We start from the raw sequence: 17,305 nt of genomic DNA, 5'->3' as shown, positions 1-17,305 counted from the left end.
AGGGGGAGGTTAGTGTTAGGGGTAGGTAGGGGGAGGTTAGTGTTAGGGGTAGGTAGGGGAGGTTAGTGTTAGGAGTGGGTGGGGGAGGTTAGTGTTAGAAGTAGGTAGGGGGAGGTTAGTGTTAGGGGTAGGTAGGGGGAGGTTAGTGTTAGGAGTAGGTGGGGGAGGTTAGTGTTAGGAGTAGGTGGGGAGGTTAGTGTTAGGAGTAGGTGGGGGAGGTTAGTGTTAGGAGTAGGTGGGGGAGGTTAGTGTTAGGAGTAGGTGGGGGAGGTTAGTCTTAGGAGTAGGTAGGGGGAGGTTAGTCTTAGGAGTAGGTAGGGGGAGGTTAGTGTTAGGAGTAGGTAGGGGGAGGTTAGTGTTAGGAGTAGGTGGGGGAGGTTAGTGTTAGGAGTAGGTGGGGAGGTTAGTGTTAGGAGTAGGTGGGGGAGGTTAGTGTTAGGAGTAGGTGGGGGAGGTTAGTGTTAGGAGTAGGTGGGGAGGTTAGTGTTAGGAGTAGGTGGGGGAGGTTAGTGTTAGGAGTAGGTTGGGGAGGTTAGTGTTAGGAGTAGGTGGGGGAGGTTGGTGTTAGGAGTAGGTGGGGGGAGGTTAGTGTTAGGAGTAGGTGGGGGAGGTTAGTGTTAGGAGTAGGTGGGGAGGTTAGTGTTAGGAGTAGGTGGGGGAGGTTAGTGTTAGGAGTAGGTGGGGGAGGTTAGTGTTAGGAGTAGGTGGGGAGGTTAGTGTTAGGAGTAGGTGGGGGAGGTTAGTGTTAGGGGTAGGTGGGGGATGTTAGTGTTAGGGGTAGGTGGGGGAGGTTAGTGTTAGGGGTAGGTGGGGGAGGTTAGTGTTAGGAGTAGGTAGGGGGAGGTTAGTGTTAGGAGTAGGTAGGGGGAGGTTAGTGTTTGGAGTAGGTGGGGGAGGTTAGTGTTAGAAGTAGGTGGGGGAGGTTAGTGTTAGGAGTAGGTGGGGGAGGTTAGTGTTAGGAGTAGGTATGGGAGGTTAGTGTTAGGAGTAGGTAGGGGGAGGTTAGTGTTAGGAGTAGGTAGGGGGCAGGGGCGTAGCAATAGGGGGTGCAGAGGTAGCGACCGCATCGGGGCCCTTGGGCCAGAGGGGCCCCGAAGGGCTCTCCCTCATCTACATTATTATCTCTCTATTGGGCCTGTGCTCATTATAATCATTTCTATAGATGCTGTGAATAGTAGTAATCACTAACAAACTGTTTCCCAGCCTCTTCTTGCACCTCTGACACTGTAGTTGCCATTGGCAGGTTTTGGTGCGCCGTATCGATTGTTATGTATAGAGTGCTTGGGGGGCCCCATGTAAAACTTGCATCGGGGCCCACAGCTCCTTAGCTACGCCACTGGTAGGGGGAGGTTAGTGTTAGGAGTAGGTGGGGGAGGTTAGTGTTAGGAGTAGGTAGGGGGAGGTTAGCGTTAGGAGTAGGTGGGGAGAGGGTAGTGTTAGGAGTAGGTGGGGGGAGGTTAGTGTTAGGGGTAGGTAGGGGAGGTTAGTGTTAGGGGTAGGTAGGGGAGGTTAGTGTTAGGAGTAGGTGGGGGAGGTTAGTGTTAGGAGTAGGTTGGGGAGGTTAGTGTTAGAAGTAGGTAGGGGGAGGTTAGTGTTAGGAGTAGGTAGGGGGAGGTTAGCGTTAGGAGTAGGTGGGGAGAGGGTAGTGTTAGGAGTAGGTGGGGGGAGGTTAGTGTTAGGGGTAGGTAGGGGGAGGTTAGCGTTAGGAGTAGGTGGGGAGAGGGTAGTGTTAGGAGTAGGTGGGGGGAGGTTAGTGTTAGGGGTAGGTAGGGGAGGTTAGTGTTAGGGGTAGGTAGGGGAGGTTAGTGTTAGGAGTAGGTAGGGGGAGGTTAGTGTTAGGAGTAGGTAGGGGGAGGTTAGCGTTAGGAGTAGGTGGGGAGAGGGTAGTGTTAGGAGTAGGTGGGGGGAGGTTAGTGTTAGGGGTAGGTAGGGGAGGTTAGTGTTAGGGGTAGGTAGGGGAGGTTAGTGTTAGGAGTAGGTGGGGGAGGTTAGTGTTAGGAGTAGGTTGGGGAGGTTAGTGTTAGAAGTAGGTGGAGGAGGTTGGTGTTAGGAGTAGGTAGGGGAGGTTAGTGTTAGGAGTAGGTGGGGGAGGTTAGTGTTAGGAGTAGGTGGGGGAGGTTGGTGTTAGGAGTAGGTGGGGGGAGGTTAGTGTTAGGAGTAGGTGGGGGAGGTTAGTGTTAGGAGTAGGTGGGGAGGTTAGTGTTAGGAGTAGGTGGGGAGGTTAGTGTTAGGAGTAGGTGGGGGAGGTTAGTGTTAGGAGTAGGTAGGGGAGGTTAGTGTTAGGAGTAGGTGGGGGAGGTTAGTGTTAGGAGTAGGTGGGGGAGGTTAGTGTTAGGAGTAGGTGGGTAGGTTAGTGTTAGGAGTAGGTGGGGGAGGTTAGTGTTAAGAGTAGGTGGGGGAGGTTAGTATTAGGAGTAGGTGGGGAGGTTAGTGTTAGGAGTAGGTAGGGGGAGGTTAGTGTTAGGAGTAGGTAGGGGGAGGTTAGTGTTAGGAGTAGGTAGGGGGAGGTTAGTGTTAGGAGTAGGTAGGGGGAGGTTAGTGTTAGGAGTAGGTGGGGAGAGGTTAGTGTTACAAGTAGGTTGGGGAGGTTAGTGTTAGGAGTAGGTGCGGGAGGTTAGTGTTAGGAGTAGGTAGGGGGAGGTTAGTGTTAGGAGTAGGTAGGGGGAGGTTAGTGTTAGGAGTAGGTAGGGGAGGTTAGTGTTAGGAGTAGGTGGGGGAGGTTAGTGTTAGGAGTAGGTAGGGGGAGGTTAGTGTTAGGAGTAGGTGGGGGGAGGTTAGTGTTAGGGGTAGGTAGGGGGAGGTTAGTGTTAGGAGTAGGTGGGGGGAGGTTAGTGTTAGGAGTAGGTGGGGGGAGGTTGGTGTTGGGGAGTAGGTAGGGGAGGTTAGTGTTAGGAGTAGGTGGGGGAGGTTAGTGTTAGGAGTAGGTAGGGGGAGGTTAGTGTTAGGAGTAGGTGGGGGAGGTTAGTGTTAGGAGTAGGTTGGGGAGGTTAGTGTTAGGAGTAGGTAGGGGGAGGTTAGTGTTAGGAGTAGGTGGGGGGGAGGTTAGTGTTAGGGGTAGGTAGGGGGAGGTTAGTGTTAGGAGTAGGTGGGGGGAGGTTAGTGTTAGGAGTAGGTGGGGGAGGTTGGTGTTAGGAGTAGGTAGGGGAGGTTAGTGTTAGGAGTAGGTGGGGGAGGTTAGTGTTAGGAGTAGGTAGGGGGAGGTTAGTGTTAGGAGTAGGTGGGGGAGGTTAGTGTTAGGAGTAGGTTGGGGAGGTTAGTTTTAGGAGTAGGTAGGGGGAGGTTAGTGTTAGGAGTAGGTGGGGGGGAGGTTAGTGTTAGGAGTAGGTGGGGGGGAGGTTAGTGTTAGGTGTAGGTAGGGGGAGGTTAGTGTTAGGAGTAGGTGGGGGGAGGTTAGTGTTAGGAGTAGGTGGGGGGAGGTTGGTGTTAGGAGTAGGTAGGGGAGGTTAGTGTTAGGAGTAGGTGGGGGAGGTTAGTGTTAGGAGTAGGTGGGGGAGGTTAGTGTTAGGAGTAGGTAGGGGGAGGTTAGTGTTAGGAGTAGGTGGGGGGGAGGTTAGTGTTAGGAGTAGGTTGGGGAGGTTAGTGTTAGGCATAGGTTGGTGGAGTTGCTATGGTGTACCCAATACTGCTATATTGAGAGGGGCAGACAAGCCGCATGGTAACTTCTGCCTGAGACCCCACTTTATCTAGGACTGGCCCAGTATAACATTCCTCCAGCCCCGTAATGCAGAGATATTGGGGGGGCGTCCACTGTCCCTGCGGCTCCAGCAGACAGTTATGGAGGAACACAGACAACATTCGAGGGCACGTCATGCCAGAAGCTTCCAACAAAGGCAAACATGGCCTGGCGCTTTAGCAGGAGTTGTTGCTGCCGGCTGGCACTTTGGAAGCTATTCCGCTGGCACTGACGGGCATTTTCCACTGATGCCTATTGAGGTTGAATCACTTGTCAGCACTCAGAGCCACCAAACGCCCGTGCTGGGGAAACGCTGGCCAACAATGTGAACCTGACTCGGGGGAAACAATGGAGATGACGTCGCCCTGTCATTGTGCCGGAGCCGTAATGCGCTGCAGGAGCCGCTCGCTGGGTAAACTCGCTGGTCACGTGACTGCAACTTCAGAGTCACTCAAAAGGTATGTGGAAAGTTTCATTTTAAAGCGGACCTGAACTCTCGCACAGGACAGAAGGAAAACAGCGAGAAATGCACCCTGTATGTATTTAAAGAGTTTAGCCTGTGTAATCCCCCCTCATCTGTGACTAATCACCACTGTAATTTAATCTCTCAGCTGTGTCAGCTGACTGCCTCGGCTTTCACAAAAGCAGGAAGTAGGCACACCACAGATTTATTGCAGGATTTGTATCAGCGGTAACAAAGAAATGTTTTTCTTAAAGGCTATTATGCTGTTGCTTATCTTTAGAACTGAGATGAAGTTCTTCCTGCTTTCATGGAAGCAGACATAGGGCTCGATTCACAAAGCGGTGATAACTCAGTTATCACGCCTAAAAGACTTTAGGCGTGATGACCTTTTCACCACTGAGTTATCACCGCTTTTTCCTGCTCTTCGCGCGAAGTTACTGCGCGTACGCGCGTGAGCGCGCGCGCAAAGTCCCATAGGGTTTAATGGGAGCTTCGCGCGAAGCGTCGGGTGCTGCGCGCGCACTTACGCGCGTACGCGCGGTAACTTCGCGTGAGTTTCTTCTTATCACGCCTAAAGTGAGTTTAGGGGCTCGATTCACAAAGCGGTGCAAAGTGTTAGCACCATGGTGAAAAGGCCCTTATCACGCCTAAAGTCACTTTAGGCATGATAAGAAGAAACTCGCGCGAAGTTGCCGCGCGTATGCGCGTACGCGCGTAAGTGCGCGCGCAACACCCGACGCTTCGCGCGAAGCTCCCATTAAGCCCTATGGGACTTTGCGCGCGCTCTTACGCGCGTACGCGCGAACGCGCTTACGCGCGGTAACTTCGCGCGAAGAGCAGGAAAAATCGGTGATAACTCAGTGGTGAAAAGGTCATCACGCCTAAAGTCTTTTAGGCGTGATAACTGGGTTATCACCGCTTTGTGAATCGAGGCCTAGGCGTGATAAGGGGCTTTTCACTGGCGTGCAAACACTTTGCACCGCTTTGTGAATCAAGCCCATAGGGCCTGATTCACAAAGCGGTGCTAACAGTTAGCACCGTGGTGAAAAGCCCTTCATCACACCTAAACTCACTTTAGGCATGATAAGTTTAGGTGTGATAAGTTTAGGTGTGATAAGTTTAGGCATGATAAGTTTAGGTGTGATAAGTTTAGGCATGATAAGTTTAAGCGCCAACTGCGTTAGCACCGCAGTGCACAGCTGATCAAAAGTTTTGCGCTAGCAAAGTCTGGTGCACTTCGTATAAAGTTTAATGGCGCTGCATTGCATGCGGGACTTTGCAAGCGATCTAAACTTATCTAAACTTAGCATGCCTAAACTTATCACACCTAAACTTATCACACCTAAACTGGCTTTTCACCAGAGTGGTGCAATGGTTATCATGCCTAAAGTCTCTAACTGGGTTAGCACCGCTTTGTGAATCGAGCCCATAAGGATAACATCTGGGGCTTGATTCACAAAGCGGTGATAACCCAGTTATCACGCCTAAAAGACTTTAGGCGTGATGACCTTTTCACCACTGAGTTATCACCGCTTTTTCCTGCTCTTCGCGCGAAGTTACCGCGCGTACGCGCGTGAGCGCGCGCGCAAAGTCCCATAGGGTTTAATGGGAGCTTCGCGCGAAGCGTCGGTTGCTGCGTGCGCACTTACGCGCGTACGCGCGGTAACTTCGCGCGAGTTTCTTCTTATCACGCCTAAAGTGAGTTTAGGCGTGATAAGGGGCTTTTCACTGGCGTGCAAACACTTTGCACCGCTTTGTGAATCAAGCCCCTGGTGCTTACAAATTAGCTGCTCTGTAATGGCAGCCAGCTGACACAGCTGAGAGATCAAATTACAGTATACATAGGGCTCGATTCACAAAGCGGTGCTAACCCAGTTAGAGACTTTAGGCATGATAACCATTGCACCACTCTGGTGAAAAGCCAGTTTAGGTGTGATAAGTTTAGGCATGATAAGTTTAGGTGTGATAAGTTTAGGCATGCTAAGTTTAGATAAGTTTAGATCGCTTGCAAAGTCCTGCATGCAATGCAGCGCCATTAAACTTTATACGAAGTGCACCAGACTTTGCTAGCGCAAAACTTTTGATCAGCTGTGCACTGCGGTGCTAACGCAGTTGGCGCTTAAACTTATCATGCCTAAACTTATCACACCTAAACTTATCATGCCTAAACTTATCACACCTAAACTTATCACACCTAAACTTAACATGCCTAAACTTATCACACCTAAACTTATCACATGTAAACTTATCATGCCTAAACTGAGTTTAGGCATGATAAAGGGCTTTTCACCAGCGTGCTAACTGTTAGCACCGCTTTGTGAATCAGGCCCATCATGCCTAAACTGAGTTTAGGCATGATAAAGGGCTTTTCACCAGGGTGCTAACTGTTAGCACCGCTTTGTGAATCAGGCCCATAGTGTGCATTTCTCTCCGTTTCCCTTCTGTCCCGTGCAAGAGTTCAGGTCCACTTTAACCACTTGCCGACCAGGGGATTTTACACTGATCGGTGCTGCGTGGGCTCTCCAGCCCGCAGCACCGATCAGGAGTGCAGCAGGGCAATCAGACTACCCTCCTTTTTTCCCCACTAGGGGGATGTGCTGCTGGGGGGGTCTGATCGCCGCCGGCTGCAGTTGCTTAGCGGGGGGGGGGCTCTTCAAAGCCCCCCTCCGCAGCGCTTTCCGCCCTCTCCCTCCCTCTCCCTTCCCCTGTGAGCTGCGTCCTGCGCATTGAAGGATAGGCTTCAGCCTATCATATGCCGGGGATCGCCGATCTGCCTTACGGCGCTGCTGCGCAGCAGCGCCGTATGATGTAAAGAGCGGGGATTTTTCCCCGCCTGTTTACATTTTGCCGGCGAGCCGCGATCGGCGGCTCTCCGGCTGTTCACGGAGACACCACACCCTCCGTGAACTGACATGGAAAGCGGCCGTTTCCATGGTAACCCGCAGACGACCAGTTTACGCCGATCGGCGTTAGCTGGTCGTCAAGAGGTTAAAGCGTACCTGAACTCAGAACTTCTCTGTTTTAAAAGATAAGTAACAGCATAACTTGTAAAGAAAAACATTTCGTCGTTACAGCTGATACAAATCCTGCAATAAATCTGCAGTGTCTACTTCCTGCTTTCATATCGTTAAAATCCTGTGCTTTCAAATTAAAACTTTTCTTCGGTGGCAGTCAGGTGACGCAGCTGAAGGATCAAATTACAACTTGTGATTAGACACTGATGAGGGGGGATTCGACAGGCTAAACTCTCTAAATACATACAGGGTGCATTTCTCTAGGTTTTCCTTCTTTCCTGTGCAAAAGTTCGGGTCCACTTTAAGCAGCTCCCGCCCACTTCACGCCGATGGGTGGTGGGAGTGTGACGCTCTGGGGACTGCCTAATATCGCATGGTGTCAAAGTGCGGTGGGCGGGATTAGCAGGGAATGTGCGCTCGCTCGCTTGCTTGTTCCCTGCTAGTAAACACTTTGGGGATCCGACATCAGCCTGCCAGCCGCGATCGGAGCTGCAGGCTGCAATAAAGAGGAAAAAAAAACCCAAAAAATAAACATGTGTACAGCGCTGTACAGTCAATTAACTGTCCCCTGGAGTAGCTCACAATCTAATCCCATACATAGGCTGATGCCTAAGTATGTATCAGGTAATGTGTGTATCGCAGTCTAAGGCTAATATGGGGGGGGGGGGGGTGAAGTAAAAGAAATAGGTTTATTTAAAAAAAAAAATAATGATCACAGCCACAATCAGAGACCACCAAAAGAAAGCTCTGTTAGTGGCAAGAAAACTGCTACATTGTATGGCCGAGAAATAAATCGTTAAAACTGCAAAGTGCTGAATTGTAAAAAATCGCCTGGTCACTGGGGGGTATAAACCTCTGGGGCTCAGGAGGTTAAACCCAAAACTGGGCTTTTATCGCTCTGTCAGAAGCGTAAGAGAGGAGTGAGCGGTTAAACGCTGTAATGCTGGCGATTACATATATATAGAAAAAAAAAAAAAAAAAGAAAGAAAGCAAAGCCTTGAAATGTCAGGCGGTGTAAAACCCTCGGCGCTGGCTGCGCAATGTTCCCGTGAATTACAAGCGAGATGCTTCGGCCGCTGTGCCTCGCTGGGAGAGAAATGGCCATAATTGCGGTGCCGGGCGTACAATCGCCGGGAAAAGGCCGCACGGCTATATATAATAGGCACACACTGACCACAAAAGTAGTTAACATTTCCCTGCATGCAAAGCAGGCTGCCTTTTAACCAGTGCGGATAGAGAGCGCTGTACGATGGCGCGCTCAGCGTCCAGCCTTGCGAGATCCGCCATAATCCCTCCGCACCCCCCTTCCCTCTCCCGGGTCATTTCATAGCCGCATCGAGAAGGAGGGGAGGGGGCTGCACTCTGTTCCTGCATGAGATTTCACTTTCTCTGGAAATGGCTACAAGCACATATTGACTCCACAGGACTCATCCAAATTTATTGTTATCGGAAAGCGTGTTGCTATTTCAGTTTTTTTCGGCAGGCTACGGATTTCCAAAATCCATTGAAGTTTGAGATTGTGCTTTTGACAAGCCTGGAATCAGTGCTCTTTTTGTGGAGTACAGACTAGAAGCCTCTTAGGGCCCGTTTTCACTAAACACAGCGCAATGTAGCTGCATAGCCACATTGCACCGCGGCCGAACTCAAACCAAAGCACGTCAATGGAACAGTTTCCATTGCGTGCTGGTTATACGGAGCGATCTGCGATCGCTTGCTGACAGCGATGTGTCTTGTCTGGGATCAGCTGCTGCTGATCCCAGACAAGACACATCGCTGTCAGCGAGTGTTAGACGAGCCAGACTCCCACTTCCTTTACAGGAACTTTTGTGCAGCATGAGACAGATCTTTGCCTCCGAGTAAATATTGCCTTTATAAAGAAGTCCTACGTGGCTCCGAAACATTGGCCATATTTTTTTACATGGAACCAATAAAGATTAACTTTGACATGCCAGCTTTTTTCCTTGTTGAATAGTTCATAAATGTCACACTAAACAGGGGGCTTTTCTTTTCGTCAAGGGATGGAGATGTCCTGATTGGGTGTAGCAGGGAGTTTGCAAAGTGTAGGGGCAGCATGACAGAAGACTTTGGTTTCAAAGGTTTTGCGATGGACTCTGGGGGTGACCAAGTAAATAAATCTTTTTTTTTTATCTAAGATTGTGGGGGGGTGAGATGCAGTTGCAGCAAATCCTTCAGGTATCCAGGGCCCAGATTGTGCAAGGATTTGAATGTCAATAAGCCAATCTTAAACAGAATTCTCCATTTTATCAGTAGCCAGTGGAGTGAGCAAAGGGTTGGTGTTATGTGGCAATGGTGGGGTTGGCTAGCTAACAGCCTTGCGGCCACTTTCTGTACTGATTGCAGGCGGTGCAGGTCTTTGTTTGGAAGGCCTGTATAGAGAACATTGCAATAGTCCAGCCTTGATGTGATGAAGGCAATGACTTGGGTTAGAAGATTCTCTGAAGGAATTAGGTGTTTAATCCTTGCAATATTCCTTAGGTGAATGAAGGAATGTTTCTCAACAGCTGAGTTTTGATTCCTGAAGTCTATCTTCCCATCAATCAGTACTCCCAGGCTGCGCACACAGTCTGAGCTGTTCAGGTCTGAGCATCCTATCCTTAAGGTAGCCATACACTGGTCGATTTGCCATCAGATTCGAACCAACAGATAGATCCCTCTCTGATCAGAGAGGGATCGTATGGCTGCCATTACTGCAAACAGATTGTGAATCGATTTCAGCTTGAAACCGTTCACAATCTGTGGTGGTGGTAGTGGTGCTCCCACCGCTCCCCCCCGCCCCTCGCGCATACATTACCTGCTCCGCTGCCGCGACTCCCCAGGTCTCTGCTGTCTTCTCCGCTCTGGTCTCCGGCATGCTTCACTTCCTGTCTGGGGGAAGTTTAAACAGTAAAGCGCCCTCTACTGTTTAAACTTCCTGCCGGGACAGGAAGAAGTGAAGCATGCCGGACCCGGAGACCAGACCAGAGCGGAGAAGACAGCGGAGACCTGGGGAGTCGCACTGGCGGAGCAGGTAATGTATTGCAGCTGTATTGCGTCGGTCGTCGGGCACTCGAACGCCGCTAGCGACGCGCTCCCTACCCGCGGGCGATCGGCGGTAATTTCCCGCACGGAGCAATCGACGGGATCAATCTATTTCGGGACGAAATAAATCAAAATTTAGCGTGTAGCGTGAACGATGTGACAGCAGATTCGATCCCAGTGATTGAATCTGCTGTCGATCGGCGGGAATCGGCCTAGTGTATGGCCAGCTTTAGTGGTGCTGGCATCTTCTGACCACTCCCCCAGCCGTGGTGTGTTCCACTTACGGTACAGTGCACATGGGAGAAGCAAATAGCGACACCGAGACACCACGCAGCCAGCCTAGGCTCTGCCCACAGAATGCTACCCAATTTATGCAATTCCTTCTAGATTTGGTACGGCAGGCAAAGGGTGTATAACAGTACACCTGATTGGCTGACCGGCGCCTGCTGACCAAATAAAGGTAGGAAAGTGCTTTAGCTGGGAGTGAACAATTGTGTCTGTTGCAGTTAGCATTCAGTTCAGAGGCAGTGTGGGTGAATTCCCTGGTGGTGAGAGGTCCAGGGCCCACCCGCACTTCCCTCTGGGTATCGCATGGTGATGTGGGGGCCCCGGCCAGTGAGAGAGCCTGGGGTCCCCGGCTGTCGTGTGAACCAGTGTTTGAGCTCTGCCTACAGAGCAGGTGGTCCTCAGGGACGAAACTAGACGCCCCATAGCAGTAAGTGTAATTCGGAGCTACAGCGATCACCGGACCATGAATAACATCTCCCTCCGAGTTGCGATGACTCGGAGGGGGAATAGTATTTTATACCACCAGGGATTTGAGCGACAGCAAAGGAGAGCCATCATTCGGCTTACCCTGCGCCCGCTCACCAGAGGCGTACACTCTGCTCATATGCATGCCAATAAAATGCAGTTTAAAATAAAAATAATTAGATTCAGAAAACTTTGTATTGGGCAGACGGGGTGCTGGACACACACCGGGCATTGTGTAAAGGCAGTGGTCATGCTGGGCACACACCAGGCACTGTGTAATGGGCAGAGGGGGTGCTGGTCCCTGGGTGTTGTGTAATGGGCAGAGGGGCAGACACTGGGTGCTGTGTAATGGGCAGAGGGGGTGCTGGGGACACACTGAGTGATGTGTAATGGGCAGTGGTCATGCTGGGCACACACCCGGCACTGTGTAATCATAATGGCCAGTGGCCATGCTGGGCACACACCAGGCACTGTGTAATGGGCAGAGGGGGCGCTGGGGACACACTGGGTGATGTGTAATGGGCAGAGGGGGTGCTGGACACACACTGGGCGCTGTGTAATGGGGAGAGGGGGTGCTGGACACACACTGGGTGATGTGTAATGAGCAGAGGGGGTGCTGGACACACACTGGGTGATGTGCAATGAGCAGAGGGGGAGCTGGACACACACTGGCACTGTGTAATGGGCAGAGGGGGTGCTGTGTAATGGGCAGAGGGGGTGCTGGGGACACACTGGGCGCTGTGTAATGCGCAGAGGGGTTGCTGGGGACACACTGGGCGCTGTGTAATGGGCAGAGGGAGTGCTGGGGACACACTGGGTGATGTGTAATGGGCAGAGGGGGTGCTGGGGACACACTAGGTGATGTGCAATGGGCAGAGGGGGTGCTGGACACACACTGGGTGTTGTGTAATGGGCAGAGGGGGTGCTGGGGACACACTGGGTGATGTGCAATGGGCAGAGGGGGTGCTGGACACACACTGGGTGTTGTGTAATGGGCAGAGGGGGTGCTGGGGACACACTGGGTGTTGTGTAATGGGCAGAGGGGGTGCTGGGGACACACTGGGTGATGTGTAATGGGCAGAGGGGGTGCTGGGGACACACTGGGTGCTGTGTAATGGGCAGAGGGGTGCTGGGGACACACTGGGTGATGTGTAATGGGCAGAGGGGCAGACACTGGGTGCTGTGTAATGGGCAGAGGGGGTGCTGGGGACACACTGGGTGATGTGTAATGGGCAGTGGTCATGCTGGGCACACACCAGGCACTGTGTAATTGGCAGAGGGGGTGCTGGGGACACACTGGGTGATGTGTAATGGGCAGAGGGGGTGCTGGACACACACCAGGCATTGTGTAATGGGCAGAGGGGGTGCTGGACACACACTGGGTGATGTGTAATGAGCAGAGGGGGTGCTGGACACACTGGGTGCTGTGTAATGGGCAGAGGGGGTGCTGGACACACACCAGGCATTGTGTAATGGGCAGAGGGGGTGCTGGACACACACTGGGTGATGTGTAATGAGCAGAGGGGGTGCTGGACACACTGGGTGCTGTGTAATGGGCAGAGGGGGTGCTGGACACACTGGGCCCTGTGTAATAGGCAGAGGGGGTGCTGGACACACTCGGTGATGTGTAATGGGTAGAGGGGGTGCTGGACACACTGGGTGCTGTGTAATGGGGAGAGGGGTTGCTGGACACACTGGGTGCTGTGTAACGGGGAGAGGGGTTGCTGGACACACTGGGTGCTGTGTAATGGGCAGAGGGGGTGCTGGACACACTGGGTGCTGTGAGATGTGGCTGGATGGTGTAATGGTTAAGGGCTCTGCCTCTGACACAGGAGACCATGGTTCGAATCTCGGCTCTACCTGTTCAGTAAGCCAGCACCTATTCAGTAGGAGACCTTAGGCAAGTCTCCCTAACATTGCTACTGCCTATAGAGCGCGTCCTAGTGGCTGCAGCTCTGGCGCTTTGAGTCCGCCAGGAGAAAAGCGCGATATAAATGTTATTTGTCTTGTCTTGTCTAATGGGCAGGGGGGGGTGCTGGACACACTGGGCGCTGTGTAATGGGCAGAGGGGGTGCTGGACACACTGGGCGCTGTGTAATGGGCAGAGGGGGTGCTGGACACACTGGGCGCTGTGCAATGGGCAGAGGGGGTGCTGGACACACTGGGCGCTGTGTAATGGGCAGAGGGGTTGCTGGACACACTGGGTGCTGTGTAATGGGCAGAGGGGTGGACACTGGGTGCTGTGTGATGGGCAGAGGGGGTGCTGGACACACTGGGCGCTGTGCAATGGGCAGAGGGGGTGCTGGACACACTGGGAGCTGTGTAATGGGCAGAGGGGGTGCTGGACACACTGGGCGCTGTGCAATGGGCAGAGGGGGTGCTGGACACACTGGGAGCTGTGTAATGGGCAGAGGGGGTGCTGGACACACTGGGCGCTGTGCAATGGGCAGAGGGGGTGCTGGACACACTGGGCACTGTGTAATGGGCAGAGGGGTTGCTGGACACACTGGGTGCTGTGTAATGGGCAGAGGGGTGGACACTGGGTGCTGTGTGATGGGCAGAGGGGATGCTGGACATACAGTAATGGTGGTAATAATAATATAAAAGTAACCATGATATCACACCCCCCACATATAGGCAGCAGAATATACACCTATGAGTACCTTACACTCCTCCCAGCACCCCTCTAGGTACGGCCCAGTATCGGTACCTCTCGTGCACTCTCTATATGGAACCTCCAGTGTTGCTCTCTCGCAGTGCTTCTGGGACGCGTCTCCTTGGCAATAGGAGTGGGCGGGACAAGAGACAAATAATGAAGGCGGTCCAGACTGGCGCTGGCAGCCAACAGAAATCGCAAAAGCTCATTTAGAGGGCGTGGCCTTCAGTCCAGTCAGCGCATCCCGCCTGTGTTCACTGGCGCCTGGAATGAGAAGAAGGCGATGATGGGCGGCCGGAGTGACCAATGAGAAGCGCGGATGCAAGAGATGGACAACGTGCGCAGCCATAGAGAGAACAGGACATGATAAGGCGGGACAGTAGTTCCCATGGTGACGGCTGAGCAGCGTGAGGAGGAGGGAGGGATGAGGCACAAGGCGCAGAGCTGATTTCTGTTTAGTGAAGTATTGAAAGAGGCGGAGTGATGGGAGTAATAGTAAATGGAAGTTGGCCTTCTTGTAAACAGAAGGTAAAATGTACTTCCACATAAATGATCAGCAACATCAATAATAAGGCTGGGTTCACACATAAAAAGGTGTCCGTCCTGTCAGTTTGATGGCATCAGTTTTGCATGTATTTCTATGGCTGTGTTCACACATAAATCTACATTTCCGTCCAGTCCTGTCAGTTTTATATCAGTTTGTATGTGTTTCTATGGATGTGTCGAGGGCTGGATGTACCATAAGGCAGTGTAGTCACTAGTGTTGTTCGGATCATGAACGATTCGGATCTTGGATCCGAATCTATTTTGTGAGTCGAATCATCAAAATGAGTGATTCGGATCGCAAAAGGGGCGGGGCAAGGAGCGGCACGGCGGCCCCTCTCAGCGGGCAGCGGGGTCCTGGAAGCAGAGCTGAGATGGATCACTCTGTTGGAGGGGAGCCAGCCTTGCAGGTTGACAGGTAGATGATAGAGAGGGGACATGGGTGCCACTGCCAGATATGTGTAGAGCACACATACTGGCTGCAATGTGCTGCTCATTATAGGCTGTCTGTTCCGCAGTTGTGCACAGTGAACACATTGGAAGCTTTTGGCTCAGCTCAGTAACTTTGCAGGCACTGTGATTGCCGGGCAATATGATCCTCCTGCACTGCTGTAAACAGCTGCACTTCACTTCTGGGAATGCTTTGGGGAATGCTTTCTTTCACTGTGCGACGTTTGCATTCAGAGTATACAGATGAGCATATAGGTGAAATACATGTAAAGCATATGATTGCAGCATGTGGGTATTGTGTGCAAACATTTATGCTCTCTGCTCGTCCCTCCTCCCTTCTCTGTCCACTCCCTGCCCTCTGTCCATCTTCTCCCCTTCTCTGCGTGTCCACCCCCCTCCCCTTCTCCTGTCCTGCTAGTCATTTCACCCCCGAAATGCTTCCGTAGTAAAATGATCCAAGATTCGGATCAAAAATCCGGATCTTTTCAATGATCCGATTCGAATTATCCGGATCATTGAAAAGATCCGAACTTCACATCTCTAGTAGTCACTGCTTACAGCAGGGGCAAATCCAGGATTTCCAAGGGGGGGATTCCTGAAAGCCGTGTGTGGGCGTGGCCAAAACATGGTGAGGGTGGAGCCAAATACTAGCAGTTTCTAGGCTAAATTGCACCCGGAGTGGGGGCGTAAAATGTGCCCCCAACGTGGAGACAGGTATAGGTGCCCGCAGTATAGGTAGCCAGCTATAGGTCCCCCCCCCTCCCCCAGTGTAGGTAGCCCATATAGCTGCCCCCAGTATAGGTTAGATAGGTATATGCCCCCAGTATAGATTAGATAGGTCTATGCCTCCAGATTAGATAGGTAGGTGCCCCAGTAAAGGTAAGATAGGTATATGTCCCCAGTATAGGTTAGATAGGTATATGTCCCCCAGTATAGCTTAGATAGGTGTTATAAACTGTTCTTATCACCTTGCTTCGACACCATCGTCTCACAGACTGTGAGATCATTTGACTCTCCACACAGCAAACAGTAGATAGACTTTCTCAGGCTTCTTCAATGTTTACGTTATTTATTCAGGACTACAGAAATACAGATAGATTATTATTATTATTATTTAGTATTTATATAGCGCCGACATACTACGCAGCGCTGTACAGTGTATATATATCTTGTCACTAACTGTCCCTCAAAGGAGCTCACAATCTATTCCCTACCATTGCCATATGTCTATATTATGTAGTGTAAGTACTGTAGTCTAGGGCCAATTTTTAGGGGGAGCCAATTAACTTATCCGTATGTTTTTGGAATGTGGGAGGAAACCGGAGTGCCCGGAGGAAACCCACGCAGACACGGAGAGAACATACAAACTCTTTGCAGATAGTGCCCTGGCTGGGATTCGAACCAGGGATCCAGCGCTGCAAGGCGAGAGAGCTAATAGATAGATACATTCATCATATCCTAGCCATGCCAATCTTCATGTTGCGTTACAAGCTCATGATTAGACTCCCTACTGAAGTCACTCAGGCACTTCTTGCTAACCTACGTTCCACTAAACTACCTATGTACAGCAGACATTATATCAGATTACATAAAGGAAGAACATGCTTAAAGAAATAATTGGGTTCCAGTCAGTATTGCGAGCTAGTGCGGAAGGAAGAAGCAGAAGTGAGTTCTCCATCGCTCGCTCCAGATTTAATACCGACTAGGAAAGAGTTAAATATGACATCATCTTCGCCACCCCCTATATCAGTCTATTGGTGGACCCACTCGTGGTGTCATCATACACACCTACTTGATTAATAATCAATGAGGCGTTTGGCCTATATGCAGGACCGTGGATGTTTAGTAAACATGGCCAATGTTTTCTGTTCCTGTTGAGGTCAGAGTGGCCGATGGCCTTCTTTTAGGAACATGTTCTCAGTATCTGCGTGCATCCTCTGCTACACGCAGACCCTGAGATGCCTCTGCCTGCATCACAAAACCTCTATTTATTTTAAAGACATACACTGCGGACAAGCCTTTTACATAAAACTCAGGCCAAGTAACTGAGGCCTACTTAAATTATAACAATCCCCCCTAAAACGGCTTGACCCGCAGATCCCAGCGTCTAAACCTCTCCCAGTACCTGGTTTCTTTTCTTTTATGTTTCACTCTTCGATGTTCGTGCTCACACAACTTCTCTGCTCTAGGCGATTACCCCTGGAAGAGAGAGAGCAAGACCTCTTGGTCTTCCTGTAACCAGGCTCTCTGGGGGGGCCCTACTTCTAAGTCCCTCTATACCACATGCTCAGCATTTGCGTCACTTCCGTATCACTCACAAACTTGCATGACCACAGAAAAGTGAACTCGTTTGGTTGTTACTCAAGGGAGCAGTGCCAGGTGCCTTCTAAAAGAACGCCTTTATACAATCAGCTCCATCACAGGTACTACTAAACCTATACCCGTAACCCTGTATATCCCTTAATTTGAAAATATCGGTTCAGGAGATTGTTTATGAGGCACCAATCTCTGAACCAGGTTAATTTGTTTTACGTAATTTTAACACGCAACCTCACCTGGATAATGATGCCTAAAGTTGTCATCCCCATCCAGACGACCAGTGGGTGTAGAAAGAACTTTGGAACCGCAGAGGCCCAGTCCGAGTGTCCCTGGAACATCACCGGAACCTTTGTCCACCAGGTCAGACTGGAACTCACCTGCTCATTTTTGTATTC

The 17,305-nt window shown here is 51.2% G+C and overlaps 1 protein-coding gene and 1 long non-coding RNA gene across 5 annotated transcripts in view; one reads left to right on the top strand and one right to left on the bottom strand.

Moving 5' to 3' along the window:
- The window catches only part of DNAH2 (dynein axonemal heavy chain 2), a 401,787-nt gene extending 388,007 nt beyond the window's left edge, over positions 1-13,780 (bottom strand). Inside the window, exon 1 of one of the 2 annotated variants that reach the window (XM_068273978.1) lies at positions 13,606-13,780. The gene's annotated coding sequence lies outside the window, so the exon portion shown is untranslated. The remainder of the gene's footprint in view (positions 1-13,605) is intronic. The other variant, XM_068273977.1, reaches the window with a different exon arrangement.
- A 250-nt stretch (positions 13,781-14,030) lies between these two features.
- Positions 14,031-17,305, top strand: part of LOC137562543 (uncharacterized) — a 219,666-nt gene continuing 216,391 nt past the window's right edge. For all 3 annotated transcript variants that reach the window (XR_011030137.1, XR_011030138.1, XR_011030136.1), the window contains exon 1: positions 14,031-14,126. This is a non-coding gene — a long non-coding RNA (uncharacterized lncRNA). The remainder of the gene's footprint in view (positions 14,127-17,305) is intronic.

Source organism: Hyperolius riggenbachi, chromosome 3 (assembly GCF_040937935.1).
Source record: "Hyperolius riggenbachi isolate aHypRig1 chromosome 3, aHypRig1.pri, whole genome shotgun sequence".
Lineage (NCBI taxonomy): Eukaryota > Metazoa > Chordata > Amphibia > Anura > Hyperoliidae > Hyperolius > Hyperolius riggenbachi.
This window is presented reverse-complemented; position numbering and strand designations above follow the sequence as displayed.